Here is a 19,543-nt window from a genome sequence, read left to right as displayed (position 1 = left end):
TTCTCAGACATCCTTGACCTGAATCTATAACCACAAAATTCTGAGAAAACAAAATGAACTCAGGCTTGTGGACATTCTTAAAATATCTGGCCTGTGCTGTTCACAGAGGCCACGGTCCTGGTTGGGAGGTGGAGGTTGCCATTATCTTGTTATATTACATACCGTGGCTGCCCCTCAAGCAAGGGTGGCGCCTGAGGGGATTTTGTTCCTTCAGACACCAACCTTTTCCAAGCTACTAAGGTAACTTTTCTAAATCTAAAGAACTCACAAGTCAATGATGGAACTGGAATTCTAGTCACTCAGAGAGGCTAAATAGCTAGTAACTAACATTCCCTCTTTGCTGGCATATCTTCCAATGCCCCCTGTCCTCTCTACGCCCACTTAAAAACCCTTGCTCTCCCCAAAGAAAACCTTGCTCCCATGGTTCCTGCCACTTCCTGTCAGCTCCTTGATGATGCAGCCTCCTGCTCACAGGTTAATTTTCATTAAATCAAACACATCTTTAAATTGTTAACAAAAGCGGTAGGGAAAAACGCAACACACTTTCAACTAATATTCCCCAAGAGAAGGTCTTCTACACTCTCAGCTGGTGATGTTCGGGGGACTGTAGGAGGTGGAGCAGGGCTGGACCATGTCTGGTACCTGGCCCTCAGTGCACACCTCACTCTGGGCTACTTTCCCCACACATTCTAGTTGCTATGGCGTTCTGCCCAAGTGCATGCAGCCAAGCTCTGAAACCATGAGCCAAAAGAAACCCTCTGTTAAGTTGTTCCCTAAGCATCTGAGTCAGGAGGGAGTGCTGGAAATGACATATCCACAAACCCTAGAGGAAAGCCGAAGGACCTGGCAGGTGGAAGCCAGCTAGGAGGACATGACCACTAAACACTGGCGCAGAAAAGCATATTAGAGGGGAAACCGAAGAAATTCAAACGAAGGCCACAATTTGTTTAAAAGAACTAAATAAAAGAAGTATAAACAACGGGGATTAAAAGTATCCTTCAGAATAGTGTTCTTATAGTTACTAAAATAATAAATACAAAGTATCCTCCAGAATAGTGTTCTTATAGTCACTAAAATAATAAATACAAAGTATCCTTCAGAGTAGTGTTCTTACAGTCGCTAAAATAATAAATATAAAGACCCAGGTCTAAACAAACTTTTAGATAATAGAATAAAATGCCATTTACTAACTACTATTATTATTTGGGGGGGGGGTTGAGACTGAGTTTCTCTGTGCAGCCTTGGCTGTCTTGGAGCTCGCTCTGCAGACCAGGGTGGCCTCAAACTCAGAGATCTGCCTGCCTCTACCTCTGAGGCGTGTGCCACCACCATTCGGCCTTATTTTTTAATTTTTAAAGATCTGTCTATTTTATGTGTATGAGTATTTTGCCTCCATATATGTATCTGTTCCACATGGATGTCCAGCATCTGGAGAAGTTATAATAAGGTGTCAGATCCCATCGAACTGGAGTTATAGATGCTTGTGAGCCATCAGGTCGGAGCAGGGAACAAAACCTGGGTCCTCAAGCACAGAGTGTAAACCACTGGGCCACTTCCCAGCCCTCTGAATTATTTAATATGACTAAAGTTGATTTAATGTTTGGTCTCAGAAATGTATATTACAAAAAGGGAAAAGTGCAAGTTGCACTTACTTATGGAAATGAATTTTTAAAATAATAAGTAAAACGGTTAAAAATTAAACTCAGCAATGTGAAACAGGCCAACATTTTTAAAAGGCCAAACTTTACAACAGAGGAACGCAAGGATAGTTCAACATCAGAAAGTATAAAGTCAGGTACCAGGGGTATTAATGAGATTTATTTCTGAAGATATTTCTTTTTTTTTTTTTTTTTGAGACAGGGTTTCCCTGTAGTTTCTAGAGCCTGTCCTGGAACTAGCTCTTGAAGACCAGGCTGGCCTTGAACTCAGAGATCCGCCTGCCTCTGCCTCCTGAGTGCTGGGATTAAAGGCGTGCGCCACCACCGCCCAGCCTGAAGATATTTCTTATTCTCTCTGACTAGCATATGAGGAAGAGGCCCTCCTTAGCTGTCAAGTAGCCCCCTTGAGATCACCTAAGTGTAGTGATATTTGCTTTGTGTTCTAACAAAGCTTGCCTGAAGATCAGAGTGCAGAGCTAAGCCACTAGAGGCCAGGCAGGGGTGGCACACACCTTTAATCTCAGAACTCAGGGGACAGACAGATCTGTTAGTTCAAGGCCACCCTTGGCTACATGAAATTGATCCAGTCTAAGGAGGAACAGAGCACACACAAAGGTGATCCCAATCTGAGGGGCAGTCCGAGGACAGGCTTGACCCTTTGGTCTGAGCATTGGTAGAACTCTCTAGTGGCTGCCATTCTGTTCCTCTGATCCTTCAGCTTTCAGCCTCTGATAGCTGACTCCAAGTTTTTCTTATTAAGATCAGTTAGGATTTGCACTACACCTGAGGAACTGGGACTCTGCTCTGTCCTGTCATTCTCTGAGTTTTCATTCTCTGTTGTCTGCTCCCAGTCACAACCATGGCCCTACATCAATAGTATAGAAGGTGGGAGAAAAATTGGAACACACAGTAGGACAACACGCAGTTAAGAAATTGGACAGTGTTCACCCTACTGATCAAATTATGTCAAGTGGATGTTGGAGAGACTGCGTGTGGGTTAAAGGTCACAGCCAGGCCTACTGTTGTTTTGAGAGACCGAATCTAATTGTGGCTCTGTTTCTAAACTTCAGCATTCTGAGAATGTGGCTCCTTTTTTCTGGATCTGAGTTTGGTGCCCTGCAGAATAGCAGAAAACAGGCACACCCCAAAATATGCACAACAGGACTGAGAGGAGCTAGGGCACACCCCAAAATACCCACAACAGGACTGAGAGGAGCTAGGGCACACCCCAAAATACCCACAACAGGACTGAGAGGAGCTAGGGCACACCCCAAAATACCCACAACAGGACTGAGAGGAGCAAGACGGCTTTGCGGGTGCTATTAGGATGCCAAATCAGCCAGTGGGGAGCGTGTTCTTAGGCTGTTCTTGGAGGGCCTTGTCTAATCAGATGAGCCCCTGAAGATGGGCAGAGGTATTTCGGCAGAGATATTTGAATATGAGAAATTAAACAAGGGGGCTGGCCTTTCTAATGACTTTGAAGATGTAGGAGACACATAGTAAGGACTTTAAAACAGCAGGAGATCTTGGAACAGAGCCTGGCTGACGGCCATACACGAAGACACTCATGGCCCAGGAACTGGCTTTTGCCAAAAGCCGCATAAGCTTGAAAAAGGGCCCTGAAGCTCAGCAAGGACCACCACCTGCCTCACGTCCATGCTGCCCCCTGAGGCCCTGAACCACATCACATCCACGCTGCCCCCTGAGGCCCTGAGCCAAAACAGAGTTGATGGCCAGCCCGTAAAACCCACAAGATGACCCACAGGTGGGTGGCCACCAAGCTGCGGGGAATCTGGGAGTAGAAATATAACACACCTTTTCTCTGTTGAGAGCAGCATACTCCTCCCAAGTTATCCATGCAGCCTCAGGGGACAGAATCAAGTCTGGAAACATGGATAATTATGATAAACAGAACCACAGTAGCATGAATAATAAAAATCCAGAGACAGATACGAAGGTTTGGTGGAGAGCCTTGCAGTCTGCAGTCCTGTTGAGGATAGGATCGCCCCTTTGTTTGTTTGAGCCTTAGTGGTGGTAAGAACTCTCTAGTGGCTTGGCTACTTTGCTTTTCTGATTCTCAGCTGGAACCCCAATATCTGTCTCTGGGTTTTTAGTATTCATGCTACAAACCACAAAAAGTCCAAGACATCTACTGATGACACTGTTGTTAAAAGAAACTGGACCACACACTTTACATGAGACTTCATGGGGACTGTGGTGATATTTTGTTTATGATCTAGCAAAAAGTTTGCCTGAAGATCAGAGTGTGGAGCTAGCCACACTGGTTAGCCATAGAGGCCAGGCAAGTGGTGACGCACACCTTTAATCCCAACTGAGGCGATTGTGATCTAACCTAAACCAGAGAAGCCAGAGAGACCCTCCCTGAGGACAGCCCAGGGCTGGAATAAAACTCGGTGAGACAGAGTCAACTTACACAGACTTGCTCCAAGTGCGTTTCCCGAAACCGTACTTAGCTTGGCCCTCTGGCGGTGGTAAGTTAACCCGGTACCCAGCCAGGCTGGTTCTAATGGGTGACAGCACCCTGACCTGCACTCTTCAGACCTTGGTTTTCTTGGGTCTAAGAGGCGAACTTGGGTGAAATTGAAGAGCTTTCCTCCGACCATACACTTTTCTTTTCTCTAATGAGGCTTAGTAAATGTTCATTAGTATTCACTGGAGCAAACAAAGGTTCATCGGCTTGCGCTCCAACCATCCTGCATTTTTCAACCCAGAGGATGGAAACCAGCTTTGTCCCTGTCTTCTGGGCTTTGTTCCAGGTACTTTGATGTCCATTTTTGAAGATGACATCGGTCACTTGTTGAAAGGTTTTAAAACCTTTGTCCCCACATCCTCAAGTTGTATTGTAACTGTGTCTGAGTAATTCTCTGTCCTGTTGGGAAGACCACACTTCAAGATAGGACACAATATCTTTCAGGAAGACGCCCCCAGCACCGCCCGGAGCCTCTATGATCCGACCAGGCACGGTGGGACCGAGTGTGAGCAGGCAGGAAGGCAGAGAGGTGTGCACGCGCAGTTCAGGACCCTGCCGGTGCGGAAAGGGCTCCAGTTTTCCTCCTTCCCTCTCCACATGCTCCAGGCTCCATGACACACTGCTTCAAAGTCCTGATCCCGCAAGGAGGCCCCAGGGGCCCGGCTGGCCGCTTCAGGGCTCTGCTTAGCGTCACATCGCTGCTTCCACGGGCTGGGCCCACGTCCTCCTCACCTCACGTGCAGTGACCCACTAAGGCGACCCTGTGCTCTCAGCCCCCATTCCCACTGCGTGGAGCCCAATGCCTGCCGGCTGCAGCTAGTCAACCCTTCTTAAGGGGGATTAGTGGCAGCGGTGGAAGCTGAGTCCTTGGAGTCCTGGGGAACAGGAGGGACTGGAGAGGACCGATGCATATTTTCCCCTGGGAGGTTTCCAGCTGCTGACAGACGCCTGACCCTGCAGGCACCTTGCTGGGACCTGGGCCCCTGCTCACGTGCTTGCTCCTGAGGTCGCCCAAGCCCACGGTCATGGCCCGGAGCCAGGTTTGGGCAAGCAGTGTTCACACTACAACGGATCATTCATACTCTGTACCATCTGGTTGGGCAGGTGCTTCTGTGGACGATCTTCATTTTCAAGTACCGTAGCGATTCTTGTTTTAAATTTTTAAATCTTTTAAATTAAAAGTTTAAAAATTAAATTGTTTAAAAGTTCCAGCATCAGTGAACCAAACAGATTGTCTGCCTCTGGACTTAGAAACATCATGAGGTGCAGGCGAGAGACAGATCTGAGTTTTTCCAGGTCCTACTCTCAGGAGGGTCTCTCTGGCTTCTCAGGTTTAGGTTGAATCACAATCGCCTTCAGCTGTTTGACCTCTTCACCGACAACCCAGAATTCATTCTGCACCTCCAGCTGGGTAGCCGCCTGGCAAAGTCCCTTGTGCTTCAGAGTTTTGATTATCTTCAGCAGTGGTTCCGTTTTTATTTTTGTTCTGAGATACATTTTTCTCTTCCATTTAGTTTCTCTTGGATGTGATTTTCTTTATTTGAAAGGAGACTGTCTAATTCTTTAACGAGGCCATACACCTGTGTTCAGCTCATCAGTCATTAGTTGGGCAGGCAGGCGATGTTGTTCCTCCGAGGTTTCGGTGAGCTTTGGAAGGGCCTCATCATTGCTATCCAAGAGTTTGCATGAAGGCACCAAAGGTTCTTCTCCAACTGGGCTGCCCCGAGGCAGGTTCCTGTATTGTGTCCTTCATGTCAAGCCAAATATCCCCTTGTCTACTGGTCTCACTACTTCTCGGGTGACTTTAGCAATTTCTTATGACTTGCACGCTTTCTTCAAAGTCTTCAACCTTTGGATTCACACGCACGAAACAACAATCATCTGCACCTGCCCTTGCCCACTGACGTACTTCTTGAGCAGATGAATTCGCGTTGAATCTTGACATGGAACTATCTTGTTAGTTGCATACACCTGGTCCTCTCCCAGGGCCTCCAAGCTTGTTCTTAGCCTTGTTAGTGACTGACTGATGTGACCAGCTTCAAGCACTCTGATCCCTTCTGCTTTAGTCTGGTTGTTCCCTTCACATCTGGCAAGATCTGCCAGAGACAACTGACTTACGGTAATTTGTACTTTTTCCTGTAAGATGTCTCCATCAGCATCCAGGGGAGCTTGGATGAGTCTGACACCGAACACGCTGCGTGAATGGCTGGATTCTCTATTCAAATGGGTGTTAACAGTATGTCTCTCTTTCTGACCGCTCCACAAAACTTCCAAAGCCTCTCCCATAGATTCCACGTCTACTTCTGTACATCCTGCAGCCTACAGACAACGGTTCTTATCTTCTCACAGTATTTTAGATTGTAGGAAGTTGGACTGGATGGGATTAAACTACACCTCTCCCAATAGATCATCTATGGAATTATTATAGATTTCAGTGTAAGACAAATACACCATAGACACCATCTCCATGAACTTCTGCTTTGCAGAATTCTGGTGCATTTATCATCTCTGCAGACTGTGGGTCTGCTTGTTGCCCGCTAAAGGGGATCTTTGAAATGGCCATGGCTTCTCTTCTCCACTTTTCTAATACAGCATCAACTTCACACTGTCATTTCTATGCTGTCCTAGCACTAGATTTAAAAACACAATGGTTTGCCAGGAAGGGCCCTGTGCTGTTAAATCCTCATGTTCAAACAAAGAGGAAGCAGGCTTCCATAACCCTCAGAACCTGTCATTCTGTGAGCTTTTCCACTTCCAGTAATACCATACGTAAACAAAAGGCCATTATTGCCATGAATGAGGTCATCTATCAGTGGACTAGCCACAACAATGAAAAGTTCCTTCTGAGCGGTAGGAGTGCCAAATACCTGCTTAAATGACTACTGAGTCTCCTTATGGGCTGCATTCCTGTTGAGTCCATAATGCTCAGGAGTATGCGGCTACCCAGTCTGCATGGTTTGCATTGTTGATGACTTCAATACAACATTCTTGATCAGGGAAACTCAGTGGGTCACCCTCCAGTATACCCTCAAATCAAGGGACTATTGGATGGCCATCTAATCTCATAACGTTTTTTGGTTTTGTTCTGACCTTTTAACAACTTTTCTTAAGGTATAAATATTATCTCAAAATCTGTACAATTAATATATATTTTAAACTTTTTATCATGATATTAACGGTCATATAGAATACTAATTCTAGATAAAGGGCTTCCCATACATGATTTTGGGTTTGAGTCTCTATCAGTTTTCTGCTGTGAACCATGACCATGCCTAACAGTGCCCTTGCCTCGACTGCTGACAGTATGCTGTCCTAATTGGACAAGCAGGACACAAAATACGGTGACTGCCAAACCATGCCAAAACAAGGCAGGACAGTCCTTCGAAACTCCCGATTCATAGAAAAGTGTGTCAGTCATTTTAGGCCATTAGGCTGAAGATGGATCCCCAATGTTACCGAGGAACTTTGGGTGACTGCTCAGGCAGCCAACTGCCCATCATTTCTCACAGTTTCTTGAAGTCTCTTGCTTGTATGCCCTGCTTATACTCAGTTAATATTATTTCCCTTACAGGTTTCTGAGGGAGTTGAAGACTAGATAAGTTTTTCTTGTTTATTATACTCAGAAAAGAAATTTACTAAAGAGATGTAAAGTATATAACGTTGAAACATTAAAAGATAATTTTGAGTTGGTAATGCAAGTTAAAATAGAAAGTAAATAAGGTACAACACTTTGGAGTCACCAAGATAGGATAGATAATTTGAGTGTTTTTCTCTGAATTTTTCAAATGCAAATGGATTAGACATTGTTGATGTACTCATTGCCTGTATATATTGTAGTTATTATTATTGTATATAGTTTTTCTTATATTAGTTGCAACCTTTTTATTAGACAAAAAGGGTAAGTGTGGTGATATTTTGTTTATGATCTAACAAATAAAGCTTACCTGAATATCAGAGTGCAGAGTTAGCCACACTAGTTAGCAATAGAGGCCAAACAGTAGTGGCACACAACCTTTAATCCCAGCACTCAGGAGAAAGAGGCAGACTGATCTGTTAGTTCAAGGCTACCCTGGGCTACACAAAATTGATACAGTCTAAAAGAGAAACACAGAGCCAAGTGGTGGTGGCTCACACCTTTAATCCCAGCACTAAGGAGGTGGAGACAGGAAGGGTTATGAATGGGTAGAGAGATGAATATAAGGTGGGAGGAGACAGGAGCTCAGAGCAGTCAGTCTGAGGCTGCCCTCTGAGGTCTTGGTCTGAGCATTGGTAAAAGTGAAAATTCTAGTGGCTGGCCACTCTGCTTCTCTGATCCTTCAGCTTTTACCCCATAATAACTGACTCTGAGTTTTTATTAGGACCAATTAGAATTCATGCTAGAGAGACCATATGCAATTAGGAAGGAGCAACCAGCTCCTTGAAAAGTCAACAAAAGCCTTGGTGGCTCTTTCTGTGGAGATGATCAGATGGGGAGCTGGTAAGAGAAAGTCCTCGCCCTCACTGCCATGGGGGAAATGATGGCCAAGACTGCCTTGGGCTAGCGCCACTTAGAGTCCAGAGAGGCTAGAGAACCCCAGAGACAGGACATTCCTCAGAGAAAAACTGCCCAGTATCACAGATTCCGACCACAGACCCCAGATCCAGGCATTTATTTCATGCTGGCTTGTGTTGAGCAGAAACACCCCACACCCCTTTGAAGGGTTTTCCAAGTCTTCCTAATACTTGATAAATGCATTCTACATTTAAAAAAAAACCACCAAGTTTAAATACAGCTTTAAAAAATCCTATATTTCAACAAGGAGTCTGTATTAAGGATTTATTTACTGACTTCTTAGCCCCTGTGGCCTCCCCTGGGTCTATGACATCTGTTCAAGCTGCCAGCCTATCCCAGAAGCCATCCAATAGCTCACAGAAGCACATTAACTCTGTGTACAAGGAAGTACCAGTAGGCAAGAGCACACACAAAGGTGGCACTTAGCAAAAGCAAAGCCTCTGTTGGGTAGGGGATGGATGGGTGGGTGGATGGATGGTGGATGGATAGGTGGATGGATAGGTGGATGGATGGGTGGATGGATGGGTGGATGGATGGGTGGGTGGATGGATGGATGGATGGATGGGTGGATGGATGAATGGATGGGTGGATGGATGGATGGATGGATGGATGGATGATGGATGGATGGATGGGTGGATGGATGGGTGGATGGATGGATGGATGGATGGGTGGATGGATGGATGGGTGGATGGATGGGTGGATGGATGGGTGGGTGGATGGATGGGTGGATGGATGGGTGGATGTATGGATGCATTGATGGATGGAAGTGAGTGAGTAGGTGGTTAGATGATTAGATGAACATTGGATGAATGGTAGATATTTGAGTAGCTAAATGGCTGAAAATAGATGGAAGGATGGGTGATGAATGAATGGATGGTTAGATGGAATGAACAGAGTAGATAGATGATAAGTGAGATAAATGTATGGGTGGATTACCAGATGGGTAGCTGAATGGATGATGGGATGGGCAAGCAGGTGGGTGGGGTGGGTGACTGGGTGGATGGACAGATGAATATATGATGTATGGATTAACTGATGCAGTCATCAGATAGAATGAAGATATACCATATATGAATGGTAGGTAGTTTGATGTCTAAATCAATGCAGGGTATTTGATGGAGAGAAGAGATAATAGATGGTTGGATTACCAGAAGCATGGACAGATGACGGATATACAGGTGGATTACCAGATGTACTGATATAGAGATGGATGGATGGTTGGGTGACCATTAGATATCCATTAGACAGACAATGGAACCCCACCAACAGCCCTGTTGGGTCTCAGGAATTCTAGCAAATGAGCATGCTCACTGACAGGCAGATGCATTCATTTCACCCTTTCCAACAGAAACAGTGTTCTCTGTGTGCCTGGGAGAAGCCAGGACCAGCAGAAGTAACTGCCATTGGCTGAAGGAGTTTGGATTGAGCATGACAACTTTTGGGTCACTGGCTTGAGTTCTTTAAAAAAGATTTATTTTTATTTATGTGTATATGTGTCTTTTTTGTGTGGATAAATGCGCATGTGTGTGGTTGCCTATGGAAACCAAAGAAGGAATTGGGTCCTCTGAAGCTTAGGCAGTTGAGGGCACCTGGTCAGGGTCCTGGGACCCAAACTGCAGTCCTCTTGCTACAAGAGTAGCCAGCACTCTTAACTGCTGAACCATCTCTCCAGCACCTCTGGTTCATTTTCTCTGAAAGACAAATAAAAAGCAAAGAGAATAATATGCTGCTCAACAAGTATTGGAGACTGTGTCTAAAATACAGTCAGCAATTGGCTTCTAAGACTTTCCTGGGAATATATTAAAAGTGAGAGTATGCTGTCAAATAGCATAGAGCAAAAGGCAGGGGTGTGTTAGAGTGGTGGCCTCCAAGGGAAGAGTTCATCCAGTGACCAGGGGACACATCCAAGAAGAATGGCAGCCCCTAAGCATGCTGAGAAGATCCAGCACAGGAGAAGGCTCCTCCAAGGCTCTGTTTGGGCAAAAGTCACAGAGCCGTGATCTAAGGAAGGAAGGGAAGACAACACCAGTTTCCACAGGGAAACAGCTCACCACAAGGCATGTTTTTATTGCCATCCAAACAAGGCCAGCCACAAGGTTCCACAGACCTTGCACCCACGGAGGTTTCCACGGAGACCCGCCACTGGCCACACAGAGCATTAGTGGGTTTTTGTGCATGCCAATAAAAAAGTAAAAGGCGCTGTTAAAATTGAAGCCCTGCCACATGCCTGGTTCAGATCGCAGGGGAGCCGGGCTTCTGCGCTGGAATTTGCAGCATCTGTCCCAATTAAGTCTTGTTTTTTAGCTTAAAGATATTAGTCTGATCACTAGTGTTCTGTTCGGGACATGAATGGTGCATTGTTCTGCCCCAAGCAGCCCTGCAGACGCTCAGACACCATTAAATGGCTTTGAGGCCCAATTAGAAGTGGAGGTGGGCTGGCTGTGGGGCAGGGGCTGACCACCAGGGCACAACACTGGGTGGACATGGAATGGGGGAAGGGCGGCTAACACAGTCCATGTGTGGAGAGGGTGGGCCTTGATGTGCAGGTCTCTGGCTCCATGACGAGGCTCATCCATCTTGAGGTGACCACTAGCTCAAATGAGGTGGCCAAGTGGGGAGATGGAGTAGTCAGTGAAGCTGGGCAAATGGTTCTAGGCTAACCACAGGACACAAAGGGCTAGTTTAGTAGGAGGGACCTGGCAGGCTCATGCACACATCTGCTGATCTAGTCACCAGAGTCCCCCACCCTGCAGCAGCACACAGACACACTCAGAAATACAAGCATGTATATGTGCACATGTGCAAGCACTCACATGTGTATGCATATACATGTTCTCACACAATCATGCACTCATACATACAATTTACACTTGGTATGCACATCTGTGTTCTCCTTTAGAAGCACATTACTTTACAGCTTGTTTTCTACTAATAGAGGACATCCTGGTGTTTTCTAGGTTCCTGACCATCAGGGTCCACAAGTAGCTTTCCTTTGGGCTTTGCTCATTGGGCTTCCATGAATTCCATCCACAGAAACAGCATGGACCCAGAATATCCCAATGTCCCTGTAGTCGGCCTAAATGAGTATTTTGTTATCTGCAACCTCTCCACTTAGGCAGGTCACCCTGGGAATGGGGATGTGGGGGTGGTGCTCAACTGGCCCAGTCTTTCCAGGTAGTAGGGAGTGGGTGGGCAGAGCTCTCCTAAAAGAAAACCCTTCACATCCAGGGAAGTGATCACCACACGTAGCCTCATTTTACAGCTAAGCCAATAGAAGCCCATCTTCATCCAGGACTGCACAGCCAGGCAGGGCCCATTGGGAGTCCATCTGCCAAGGCAGGGTCAGGTAAGAGCCCACTCACCCTCAGCACTGGCCGCAACTCTGTACTCAGGATGCCCTGGAGATATCACACTGCTCATTATAAAAGTTGTGTCACCTGACACTGGACCGGGGAACATGGTGTTGCCTAAAGTCACCATGCAGATACCCCATGCTGCAGCACAGTGGTGGTGACCGGCATGTGAGATACTTCTCACCCACTCCCACAGACCATGCTCCTCAAAGGGCAGCCCCAGGCGGCCTGCTAACCAGCTAATGGCTTTCACAGCTGCCTTGCTGCCAGGTGGGTATTTTCTGCAGAACTTTCAGGGCAAGTGTTCTCATCCTGTCATATAGACATCGTTAAGGACATCATCGTTAAGAACAGCTTACAGAAGGCACCAATGCATATGGATGTACATGATATAAAAAATGAATAGAACACCAGCATTAGGTTAAACCATATGGAAAATACCACTTTTCTCATTTAAAGAGATAACAACTGCCTACGGTTTAACCAGAGTTGGTTGGCTAGATGGGTGAATAGATGGTAGGTGGATGGATGGATGGATGCATGGATGGATGGATGGATGGATGGATGGATAGATTGAACAGATGGTAGGTATATGGATGGATGGATGATAAGTGGTTAAGTACCTGAGTGGAAGAAGAAAAGAAAGACAGGAAATGATAACTGGATGAATCAATTGATTGATCAACCAATTGATTGATAATTTGGTGAGTTGCAGAGACTGTAGAGACCTGTGGTAGAAAAGTACTAGGAGGAATTACAAGGTAAGGTTTTCAATGGTTTTTACTTCTTCCTATTGTCTGTCTTTTCTAAGTCTTCTATAGTAAGCAGGTAGGTAGGTAGATAGATAGATAGATAGATAGATAGATAGATAGATAGATAGATGATAGAGATGGGTGGGTGGAATGGGTAGATGATGATGATGATGAAGATAGATAGATAGATAGATGATAGATAGATAGATAGATAGATGATAGCTTATATGTTAAGCATATATATATACATACATATATATATATATATATATATATATATATATATATATATATCTTTATTCCAAAACTCTGGAGTGAAAGCATTGGCCTCTCATTCCTTGAGCTAGGAAGAGGAATCCCAACACCCAGTGCCAGGAAGCTGGTTTGTCCCAGCCTTCAAGTTTGAAACAATGAAAAACAGAGGGGCCTCTTTCTGCCCTTGCTCAGGCAGCCCACTGCCATGACATCATCCCCACGGTGTGAAACTCGAGAAGCACTGTGGGAAGTGTTGGAACTGATTGATCTGTGTGCTGGTGTCCAGGAGGCCGAGGGGCCAGCCTGAGACAGCAGCTGGCTGAGTCTCTCAGCAGTGATGGGGCTAAGAGCTGCACCTTCATCCCACAGTCCAGAAGCTGGAAGAAGGGCTAGCATGTGTCACATTTCTAGTGAGCGCACCAGGGGCTGGTATCCACCCTGGAGGAAACATTTGTGCACGGTCCCCAGGTCTCCACCCCCTTCCTTCCCGCCCTATCTGCCTGCCCCCTGCCCTGACTCCTTGGGTGGGCTGCAGTTGTTGTGTCTTCTCCACAGAGAAAACAGGAGGTAGGGAGGACTGGGGAAGGCTGTCTAGGTACCCCTGGATGCTGAAGCCAAACTTACCAGCTTGGACATGGGCACAGTCAGTCCAGGCTACCGGACCAAACCTAGAGAGGAAGCTTAGCTGCTACTTTGCTTGTTTACTGTTTCTTTATTAGGGTCAAACCACAAGTAGACTCTTATGAGAGCCAAGGCAGGGGTCTCACAGACTCAAGGACCGTCTTCCCACTCAGCCCTCTGGTAAGGCTTAACACTTAACTCCTGGGAGCCTCAGAGATTCAGAATATAAAGCAGGAAGTTGTCCACCCATTGGTGATCAACCGGAAGTGACCAGGTCATGGTTCTACCTGGCTTCTGGGACCCTTGTTTCTAGTGTGATTGGGGGAATCACATGAACACTACCAGAGTTCCTTGTAAGGTGGTGCTGGAATATCCTTCCCTCCTCCACCAGATGAGGTATGGCATTCCTTTCATCCCTAGTGGACACTCGGTGACCGGCCATGGGCGTTCTCCATTTCATTTTGTATTACCTAAGTTCTCGGTGCATGAGTGCCCAGGCCCTTGGACATGTTGTTGCAGGAAATGCAGAGCCCGACCACTCACAGTGCCCACAATCTTGATGGCTATGTGGTTATACTTGGGTCCAGAAATGCCCCTTGTCCCCAACCATTCTCGGCTTTATCCACTCCAGGTCACAAGTTGACCAGATGCCTGAGCTCAGAACTCGTGACAGAGCTAAGATGCCACACAATGCAACTCACCAGGGAGGGCCCCGGACCTACCCGAGAGCCCCAGCTAATACTACGGGGTTGTCTTTTGCCACTCACTCAGAGGAAGCTGCTAGCATGAACCAGCTCTATCTCCTGATCCTTCAAATGACGCTGTGGACTTTAAACAGTTATAGCTTCCAGTTTTTCCCCACCCCTGAGGAGCTGCATCATAGAAATGAAGAAAGACAGTTCCATCACACAGCTCCTGAGAAGCAGCGCTAGGGTTTGTGCAGGCATTTCTGCAGACTTGCTGCTCAGAATATGGCCCCCCTGGGGTCAGGTGCAGGCCAGTGCCCTGTCCCAGTCACCCCAAGGAGCTCGCCTGCTGCCCTGCATTAGCTAATGCAACACGCAAAGAGATGCTAAGAAAAAAAATCAATTTACAGTGGAATGGCCATCTATTTCAGAGTAAAAACAATCACCTTTGTGTTCCGGAGAAACGGGAGAAAGCACTTATTTAAATTGCTGTCTTAGAAGTATACAGAAGCTATTTTCAGAAAACCCTTGAATGCTTTTTCCTTCCCTTCCCACAGAATCCCACTGCTGCTCCACCCTGCATACCTGCCTCGGTCTGCACCATCAGTCTGCAGAGCCCCTGGACCCCCAGAATGCAGCTCTGGGCCTCCCTCGAGCAGGGCTAGCTTTCCATGGCTCAGGCAGGTAGGACCCAGGGCTTTTCTGAAGCCATTAAAACAGGGAATTTGGAGGGCTTGTGGAAAGCGTTGCCTTTGCAGCATGGCCAGAAGGGGAGCGACAGGTCAGGCCCCCTCACCGAGGCAGTTAAAAAGTAACACAGCCCCCAAATCACATTAAATATGTTAAGCAAACACACGGCAGGCGGCGGGGATATTAGGTCATTTCTCATAAATATTAATACCGGGGAGTTTTCCAACGGGCGAAATTACAGAAACAAAGATGCCTCTTCAGGTGCAGCCTGGCGCGCTGGTAGTCCTGGACCAGGCCCAGCAGGGGAGGGGTCAAGCCAATTCAGCGGCCAAAGACTTTTCAGCGCATGCGCGATTGCGAGTTGCCCCCTCTCCCTAGAGATATGCTAGCACACGGAGGCAGAGCGAAGGCCAGGCACCCAGTGGGACGAAGCCAATCCTCTCCAGCTTTGGACCTGCATCTCCCAGGGTTTCGGAACGCTCTCTCACACCAGCATCCATGCCCAGTATCTACACCTGATACTTCTACCCCAGGCTAAAGGTCTGTGATGGAGCAAGGCCTCCCTGCTCCTTCTGAAGTAGCCAGGACTCCTGTGTGTCTAGAACAGGGTGGGCCTTCCAAGGGCTCCCAGTGAAAAAGCTCAAAAACACAAGGAATTCTGCCACTCTCTCAGGGTTCTCTCACTGATGTATACCTGCCAGATAGCATGGTGCCTACCTGGATGCCCCTAGACCAAAGAATGGATAAGGAAAATGTGGTACATTTACACAATGGAGTACTACAGAGCGAAAAAAATTAACATCTTAAAATTTGCAGGCAAATGGATGGATCTAGAAAACATTATATTGAGTGAGGTAACCCAGACCCAAAAAGACAAATATAATATGTACACACTCATAAGTGGCCTTTAGACATAAAGCAAAGAAAAACCAGCCTGCAGGCCACAACCCCAGAGAACCTAGACACCAAAGAGGACCCTAAGAGAGACATACGTGGCTCTGATCTAATAGGAAGGAGAAAAAGACAAGATCTCCTGAGTAAATTGGAAGTGTGGGGGTCATGGGAGAGGGCAGAAGGGGAGAGGGGAGGAAGGGAGGGGAGCGAAGAAAATATATATAGCTCAATAGGAAAAACAAAAAATAAAATATTATGATTGAATATAAAATTTATTGTGGTGTTTGTATGCAGGACAAAGAGCATTGTCTTGGTTCAGGCTCGCTCTGGGTCTTGAATGCTATCCCCACAGATAAGGCTTAAAAACTGTGCGTGCTCTCTAACTCCATTTTTACAGAATTTTAGGAAATGTTAACTCGGGAGCCACAGGAAGACTAGTGGCTTTGTGTCTGAGAGAGGCAAGAGGAAGGGCTGGCAGTGGTGTAAGGAGGTGAGCAATGTATGCCCTGACAGCTCAGGTCCATGTGTCTCACACGGGCCCGTATCTCCAGCGTACCAGGTACTGAGCGTAAGATACAGGGGCTCGTATGTGCAGCCTGTACAGTCAGCAATGGAGCCCACTCTAAGCCCTTCAAAAGGCACAGGATGTTCCAAGTAAGAAGTCAAAAAAATCACACAATAATGCCTAGCTTATCACAGACGGCCCCCAATAAATACGCGCACGCAGGAAAACTTTGTCAGAGGAGCTGGATGAATGACTGAGATGTCCCTCTTCCACCCCTGACCCACCCTGCAGATGAAGCTCAGGTAGCCTGAGGTTCACCGGGAGGAATGTGACCAGCCCCAGGCCTGCTCTTTGCCAGCTCCCTCTGAGGTGCCCCCTTACCCCTTCTAAGTCCTGCCACTCGCAGAGACTCCTGGGAGCTTCACTCTTGCTTGGTTATTTTTGGAAACTGTTAATGATTCTATTTGCCTTTCCAATGACCTCAAAAGTTCCACTGCCCCAGACCCCCCTCGCCCTGCCAACTCTGCCCACAGCCCCACTTCCCTCCTCCCAGAACAAACCTCAAGCAGAGAGGCTAAGGACCTGAGACCCCCACCCCATACCCCTGGCTGCACCCTGGCAAGTGAGTGATGTCTTCCATAACAAGAACAGAGACAAAAGGCATGCGTCCAGTGGAACCCTCCCCCATCTCAGTTTACTTTTCTAAACAGTGGGGAATAGGCCTGGCCTGCCCACGGGAGGTGAGAATGACAGTCATGCTGGCAGCTGTGGGCACTGTCACGACTAGAGGTGGCGTAGAGATGCGAGCTGGGCATAGAGATACATAGGAGGGATGGGGCAGAGAAGGGGCCTGACCTTCCCCAGACTCGGGGGCTGAGGCATGTACGTGGCCTAAGCGTAGAGCAACTGGCTGAGAACGTGCCAGTAGCCCTCCTTTGGATTTGGAGAACATGGCCTTAGAGTTTTATTGCCCAAAGCCGCTTTCCCCTTGATTTCCAAACCCATGTGCGTTTATAAAGGAAATTTAATCAGGTTGTTTTTAATTCTCTCACACTTAACTCATCAAAATGCTATTCTGTAAGAGCAAGTCCAGACCAAGAGAGCCTCCAGCACCTCCACGCACAAGAGCCGCACGGCCAAGCACAGCCAGCCTCTCTTGGAGGATCCTAAGGGGCTGGGGTGGCACTCCTTGAGAGTCACCTCATCCTGCTCATTGGGTACACTCCGTCGGGGATGTAGGACAGAGCCTTTCTTTCCTACAGAGAATCAGGGATTTCAGAATCTGGATCCAGTATCTTCCCTGGTGGCAGCTCTTGAGGGGACTGGGGACACGGGGTGGGCATAAGAGACTGAATAGCATACCTGAAGCCCCCCACCCGCCAAGTTTGGCTCCTTGACACAAGTGTTCTCAGGAAGCAGGGGAGCCACAGAGGGACAGGGAGTCCAGGTGGGGTGCCAGCAGTAGATGCTCCTATGCCCACTGGTAGCCAGTGCTGCTGGTTGGTATCTAAACACAGCACCCACTGCATAGCACACACCTACAGCTGGCAAGCCCTCTGCAGAGACTGATCAATAGCCTCTTCTGGGAGAGGACCAGCTGATGGGGAACAGGGGAGGAGACAGAAAGCAAATTCCCACACTCTGGGGGCAGGGCGACCAGACAGACACCAGCACACCCTTGCCGCAAAGTAGCCGCAAAGCTGCTGGAAATGGGGCGCGGAAGCGTTTGCAAGTGTGGGCTGGGAAGCCAGGACTGACAGGCCCCTGAGAGCCCTTCACCGGTGTGTGGGAGTTGGGGAGGAGGACCTGGCAGGGATGACCTTTATCTCCTGCCCAACACCTGCCTCCAGAAAGTCATCTTCAATCTCAAACAGCCATGCTGGGCCCTAGGGGTCACATAGTTCCCTCTGTCCTTTTCTAGGCTGTCCTTCCTCCCACCTTCCTTCTTCATTGTCCTCTCTGCCAAGGAAGAACAAAGAAGAGTTAGGGAAAGCCCTGAATGAGAAATTTGCCTGCTCTGACCCAAAGTGGTCAGCTGGACTCAGGGCTGGAGGCTTCAGTCTGGGCGACCTAGAACAAGCCCCATCATGACCAACCTTCGTTCTTATAACCTACTCCTTCCCCAAACCCAGCTCTGCCTCCCAACCCACTACCCAATGACTTCACCTGACTTTAGCAGCTGGGTTAGGGATGTCCTCGAGTACTATCTAGGCCCCACCTGGGAGATACAGACTGTCATTATTTGACAAGCATGCACTGATTCCCCTAATGGGACCTAGCTTGTGCAAGGCCTGGGAGTCTGAGCTAGTTCTGGACAGAGGGCAAAGGTCTCAGGCAGGCAGAGGAGAACGAAGGAGAAAGGTACTCTACCCACATCTGCTTGTCAAATAATGACAGAGGCGTGGGCAGAGAGCAGTGAGACAGGGGCTCAGGACAGACGACCCTCCCACACGTCCTAGAGGTCCCCAAACTGGGTGAGAATCTCCATGTACACATCACAGTCTATATCTCTCCAGGAGAGAAAAGCATGGGGTTGAGAGGCTGTTAATGCCACAGGTCATCTTGGGCAAAGAAGCCAGGCCATGCTGGAGATGATCTAGTTCAAGCAGCAAGCAGCAGACCCAGGTTCCTTAGAAACTCAGAACTATCTAGAACAAACCATGGCCAATCCAGTTCCTCTGCTGGCTCACTCCTGGTCTGTTGCTCTTGCTCTCTTGCTTTCTCTGAATTATGAGAGTCCATTTGGAAGGGGGAAACCAGCCCACATGGTTTGGTAGCATACCTGTGCCTAGATGCAGCAGAGGCAAAAGGGTCCAGTGATGACCCCAAAGGCCGCCAACCCTAGGACCGGCTGTCTCGTGTAAGCTGTAAGCGCATTGTTATGCTTCAGTGTGCTCTCAGGGTCTAAGTGCTCACCTAGACTTCAAGGAGACACCAACCCCAGCTAGCAAACAGGCTCCAAGTAGAAGTCCAGGCCCCAGTAGACACTGTGCTGGTGACCGTCAGGCCCTGAGGAGACAGAAGACTCCAGGTGGACAGTGGGTCCCAGGTGGATAGGAAGTCCCAGTGTATCTGAGGCCCAGGTG

General features: G+C 47.7%; 1 pseudogene; it reads right to left on the bottom strand.

Moving 5' to 3' along the window:
* Positions 1–381: 381 nt before the first annotated feature.
* LOC119817156 lies at positions 382–19,199 on the bottom strand (annotated as a pseudogene).
* Between the last annotated feature and the right edge of the window lie 344 nt (positions 19,200–19,543).

The sequence above is a fragment of the Arvicola amphibius genome, chromosome 6 (genome assembly GCF_903992535.2).
Source record: "Arvicola amphibius chromosome 6, mArvAmp1.2, whole genome shotgun sequence".
NCBI classification, from domain to species: Eukaryota; Metazoa; Chordata; class Mammalia; order Rodentia; family Cricetidae; genus Arvicola; species Arvicola amphibius.
This window is presented reverse-complemented; position numbering and strand designations above follow the sequence as displayed.